The sequence below is a fragment of the Heterodontus francisci genome, chromosome 31 (assembly GCF_036365525.1).
Source record: "Heterodontus francisci isolate sHetFra1 chromosome 31, sHetFra1.hap1, whole genome shotgun sequence".
In the NCBI taxonomy this organism is placed as follows: Eukaryota; Metazoa; Chordata; class Chondrichthyes; order Heterodontiformes; family Heterodontidae; genus Heterodontus; species Heterodontus francisci.
Window position 1 is genome coordinate 17,245,818 of NC_090401.1, and position 6,000 is coordinate 17,251,817.

The following is a 6,000-nucleotide window of genomic DNA, read 5'->3' on the forward strand; positions in this document are numbered from 1 at the left end:
TAAAAACTGCACGTGCTTATTAAAGCTGTAATATCAATAACGATTAAAGAATGAAGTGACATGGGGGTTAATGTATGCTAGGATTAGGGTTCCATTCCACCCTTTAACTCTTCAAGTGAAGTGAATGTGAAGCAGCCTCAATAATTCCAAATAGGCACAATCCATAATCTCCAGTGCAAAACCCCTCAGTTTAATCATCCGTCCTTATATCTAATGTGCTGCTATTGAATTAGAAATGCCTGATGGGACTGTGTAGCAGGAGCTTTACTCTGTATCTAACCCATTCCCATGCTGTACCTGCCCTGAGAGTGTTTGATGGGACATTGTAGAGGGAGCTTTACTCTGTATCTCTAACCCGTGTGTAATGATTACATGGCATGTGTACAGAATGGCTGATTCGAGCCTCCTCAGACACCTCTGTCATGCAGGCCCCCACCTGTCAAGAATGAGGCATATTCATTTTGTCATATGAACATTGATTTTAAACTGTTACTGGAGTGAAGAAAGGACTTGTTAAAAAAAAAAATCACCAGACACTTGGCTGGAGAAACATTTTTGCATACTAACAGACAGTGCTTGGAGGGACAAAGGGAATATTCCTTGCTCCAGTTTAACCCACATTGGACTTTGAGCACCCGGTATTGTGTGTAAGAAGACACATTCCAGGGTCGGCTTAGACGAGAGAATCCACAAACAGTCACATGACTAACTTGCTTGACAACCTGGGTTTTTCTAAATTGTACAGAGTTTGAACTGAAAAAGACTGTTTGCTCCTGGAGTGAGAAGACCTCTCCTGTCTGCTCCCATCTCTTTCGCAAAAGCCTCTGGACCCACTGAGGACACATGATTTCAAGAGAGAAAAGTCTCCTACATCAAACAAGGTTTAAAAAGCATAATGGGCCCCAACGAAAAGACCTACCTACAATCAAGGACTTTACAGTGAGCTTGAAAAACAGTAACTAAAACCATCTTCGGATATTGCCTCAAACTTTTCCACTTTATTTCTTCTGCTCTTTTCTGTCTCTATCTGCATGTCTGTATCGCATATGCATGCTAGTGTGGGTGCGTCGCATATCTGTAGGTGTTAACCGAATTAGAGTTTAAGTTTAGTAAAGTTCAACCTTTTTTCTTTAAACCTAAGAAAACCTGTTTGGATAGTTTCTTTGCCTTATAATTGGAAGTTAGTGAGCAAGGATTCACTGAGGGGGAGCTGAAAAAAATGGTGTGTTTAAAATTAAACCCTGTTACGATAAGACTAGGTGAAGGCTGAGAGGCACCCCTAGACCCCTTTCTCACCTGGGCATAACAGAAATTTGGGGGCTACCGTCCTGTATTTTACCCACAGAAAAACGAGAGAAATTGGAAGGGGGAAGCCAAATTGTTCCCAATCAAAAATGAGCAAGATTTCAATACAGGTTTTATTGTGATTGTGTGTGCATGAATACTAATATGTCTGCAACTGAAGCTAGTAGCTCCCCAAGCCAGGGTGAAGTGACTTGGGATAAGTTAAAAGCACTGTCTATGAAGGAGCTGAGAAAAATAGCTGAGCAGTGTGGGATCACTGTCTGTGCCAAGGCTAGAAAGTCTGAACTCCTAAGACTAGTAGCCAACCATTTTTCCCTTGAATCTGAAGAAGCAGAAACTGGGTTAGAAGCAGACCCAGACATGTATTGGTAGCAAAGATACAATTGGAATAGAGGAAACTTGAATTTGAGGAAAGGGAAAAAGAAAGAGAGAAGCAGGAGAGAGAGGGGGAGAGAACCTTCCAGAAAGAATGCAAAGAAAGAGAGCTGAAGCAGCTTGAGTTAATTAGGGGAATGCGACAGAGTATGGCCAATGTGGAGGAGCATAATTCAGGGCTCGGTATAGAATTGTTAAAACTATCTCAACTAATTCCAAAATTCAGTGAGGAAGATGTGGAAGTATTTTTTATGTCCTTTGACAAACTGGCAAGGCAGCTAAAATGGCCAGCTGAGACCTGGTCTCTCTTATTACAAAGTAAGCCAACCGGAAAAACCCATGAGATTTATTCTCTGTTGCGAGATGAATTAGTACCCAAAGCCTTTCGCCAAAAGTTTAGAACCCTCAAGAAGCAAACTAATCAAACATATCAGGAGTTTGAAAGAAGTAGGCAGCTGGTTTTTGACCAGTGGCTGAGGGCTCTTAAAGTACAGCTCAGCTATGAGAATCTCAGAGAAGTAATTCTGTTAGAGGAATTAAAACACTCTCTCCCATTCTCCATAAAGACCCATGTGGAGGAGCAGCCGGTCCAGAGAGCCCGGCAAGCGGCCGTTCTGGCTGATGAGTTTGCTTTAATTTATAAGGCGGTTTCCCAGGGGAGAAACTTTCCTAGTCACCCCCACAAATCCGAAGAGGACAAAGGGTGGGAAGGTGATAGGAGCCCAAGCAGTCCTGGGAGAGAATGAAAAGCAGGAGACACAGGGGGCCCTCCTCTAGCCAAAAAGGAAAGGTGCTGTGTGCAGGAGTGAGACCTGGAGACCTGTTTGCTTCCATTATAATAAGGCAGGCCATCTAAAAGCTGACTGCTGGAAACTAAAGGGAAAACCTGTCGGGTTAATCAGGGCACACCCGCTCAGTGAAGCAGGGACCCTGATGGAAATCACAGCAGAACAAGTGGCTTTAACTGCAGTGAGAGTGTGACCCAGGAGGCTTACAACTACAGGTGCAGAAAAGTTAATAAGATTGCTGAAGGCTATCAGGGTTTTGTGTTTGAAGGGAAAGTAACCGCATACCCCTCGAGTGAGGCAAGCAAGCCCCAAGCCCACAGTAATCCTCAGGGACACAGGGGCCACTAGATCCCTTTACTGGGAAAAGGCCTGACCTTTCCCCCCCAGACAGTGCTGTGAGCACCAAAATGGTGGTGAATGGTATTGGAGGGCAGTGTATGCCTGTACCTGTACACCGGGTGCACCCGGAGTGTGACCCAGTTTTGGGACCAGCGACTGTAGGGTTTGTCCCTAGTTTGCCTATGGATGGGGTTGACCTGCTCCTAGGTAATGGTCTGGCAGGGGGTGAAGGTGGTAGCCCCCCCAGTAGTGAAAGAGAGACCGCAGGAGGTCAGAGAAACAGGGCAGTGGCAGGAGATGGTCCCCTGCAGTTTCCCTGAGTGTGCAGTGGATCAGGCCATGATCAAACCAGCTCCCCCAGAGGAGACTGCATTGGCATTGCACGCAGATGACCATGAGGTCTGCCTGTCCGAGACTTTCTTTGGGAAGTTAGAAGACCCAGGGAGTGAATTAAATAAATTTTCCCTAGCTGAGGCTCCGCGAGCTGACCCAGTGTTGTTAGCACAGGCTGCCCAGTCTGAATGTGGGGAGGTAGTGGTGTAATGGTAATGTCACTAGACTAGTAATCCAGAGCCCAGGCTAATACTCTGGGGAATAAAACAAGAAATGCTGGAAATACTCAGCAGGTTTGGCAGCATCTGTGGAGAGAGAAGCAGAGTTAACATTTCAGGTCAGTGACCCATCATCCTCTGGGAACAGGGGTTTGAATCCCACCACGGCAGATGGTGAAATTTGAATTCAGTTCATAAATCTGGAATTAAAAAGCTAGTCTAATGGTGACTACGAACCATTGTCGATTGTTGTAAAAATCCATCTAATGTCCTTTGGGCAAGGAAATCTGCCATCCATACCTGGTCTGGCCTACACGTGACTCCAGACCCACAGCAATGTGGTTGACTCTTAAATGCCCTCTGAAATGGCCTAGCAAGCCACTCAGTTATATCAAAACCGCTATGCAGTCTAAGAATTTGGGATGGGCAATAAATGCTGGCCTAGCCAGCGACACCCACATCCCACAAACGAATAAAAAAAAAAATTATGAATGAAAGTGAATAAATGTGAGACGCGTGCTTTTTCCTGTATCTTATATTTTCTTTCTTGAATTTTCTCTCAAATCGCATTTCATTCCGCTGGGTGTGCAGGTGTCATGCAGGCTCCCACCTACCAAGAATGTGGCATATTAGTTTTTTCATATGAAGATTGATTCCAAACTGTTACTGGAGTGAAGAAAAGACTTGTTAAAAAAAATAATCAGCAGACACTTGGCTGGGAAAACATTTTTGCATACCAACAGACGGTGCTTGGAGGGACAAAGGGGCTATTCCCTGCTCTAGTTTAATCTGCAATGGACTTTGAGCACCAGGTATTGTGTGTAAGAAGAGACATTCCAGGGTCGGCTTAGACAAGAAAATCCACAAACAGACGTGGTCAGACCAGCTAGTCACATGGCTAACTTGCTTGGCAATCTGGGGTTTTTCTAAATTGTACAAAGAGTTTGAACAGAAAAAGACTGTTTGCTCCTGGAGTGAGAAGACCTCTCCTCTCTGCTCCCATCTCTTTCTCACAAGCCTCTGAACCCACTGAGGACACATGAGCTTCAAGAGAGAAAAGTCTCCTACATCGAACAAGGTTTAAAAAGCATACTGGGCCCCAACAAAAAGCAAGACCGACCTGCAATCAAGGACTTTACAGCGAGCTTGAAGAACAGTAACTAAAACCATCTTCAGATATTGCTTCAGACCTTTCCACTCTTTTTCTTCTGCTCTTTGCTGTCTCTATCTGCATGTGTGTATCACATATGCATGCTAGCGTGGGCGCATCGCAAATCCCTAGGCATTAACAGAATAAGATTTTAAGTTTAATAAAGTTCAACCTTTTCTCTTTAAACCTAAGAAAACCTGTTTGGCTAGTTTCTTTGCCTTATAATTGGAAGTTACTGAACAAGGAGTCACCAAGGGGGAGCTAAAAAAAAATGTTTAAAATTAAACCCTGTTACACGAAGACCAGGTGAAGGCTGAGAGGGAACCCTCGACTCCTTTCTCACCTCGGCATAACATGTGTCAGATTACTGTAATGTCTAGACATGTTTCCACAATTAATGCTTCTTGTGATGTGTGTTGGGAATTCTGGGACGTGTAGTGAGTAGGCCAAGATTCACATTGTGAATCCAGACACACAGTGAATGGAGAATCTCAGTGGGACTGTTGGAAGGAGGTATTGGGCAGGGTGCATTCGAACTGCCTCACCAGTAGGAAGTAAAGGAGTGGACAAGCAAAGTTTCCCCACTCTTGCACTTCTGTTGAATATAGTTACAGATGTGCATTGGTGGGAACCCAGGAGAGGGTTAGCTCCCTGACCTTTTGCAGGGTTGCAGGCCATCCTCTCCCAGGGCAAACCATGCACAGTGCTGGCAAGAGAGGAATGAGGAGTGTGGCATGATTTTCCAACACTGAATCTATATTGGGTGCAGGTTACAGAATAAGATTCCTTCAATGTGATACCAGGTAAATTAATATCCCTTGTTATTACATTTCATGCTATATTCTAGAATGAATAAACATGTTGAATGTGGATTCTCTCTGCAGGTTGGGTAGGGCATTTAATGGGTTACATTCCCTGGCACATCCTGTGAAGACATCTCAGTTGAAACTCCCAACACTCATCAAAGGTTGTCACAAACACATCTAATTCATCATGGACCAGATCCAACAAAGCTAAAGATTGTTTTCTGAAAGCTCCTGTCATTGTGCAAAGATGGCCAATGGCAGCAATTAAAGAGCTTCCACACCCTTGACTGAGGCAGATCTTGTCCAGGGTGGTGGGGAAGAGAGAGAGAAAGAAATGGGGGGAGGAGGAGAGAGAGAGCGAGAGAGAGAGATGGGGGGAGGGGGAAAGAGAGAGCGAGAGAGAGAGATGGGGGAAGGGGAGAGAGAGAGCGAGAGAGAGAGAGATGGGGGGAGGGGGAGAGAGAGCGAGAGAGAGAGAGAGAGAGAGATGGGGGAGGGGGAGAGAGAGAGCGAGAGAGAGAGAGATGGGGGGAAGGGGAGAGAGAGAGCGAGAGAGAGAGATGGGGGGAGGGGGAGAGAGAGAGCGAGAGAGAGATGGGGGAGGGGAGAGAGAGATGGGGGGAGGGGGAGAGAGATGGGGGGAGGGGGAGAGAAATGGGGGGAGGGGGAGAGAGAGATGGGGGGAA

At 45.5% G+C, this 6,000-nt stretch overlaps 1 protein-coding gene across 5 annotated transcripts in view; it reads left to right on the forward strand.

Moving 5' to 3' along the window:
- Nucleotides 1-6,000, forward strand: part of LOC137347077 (mitogen-activated protein kinase kinase kinase 5-like) — a 296,319-nt gene that overhangs the window by 25,849 nt on the left and 264,470 nt on the right. The window lies entirely within an intron of this gene.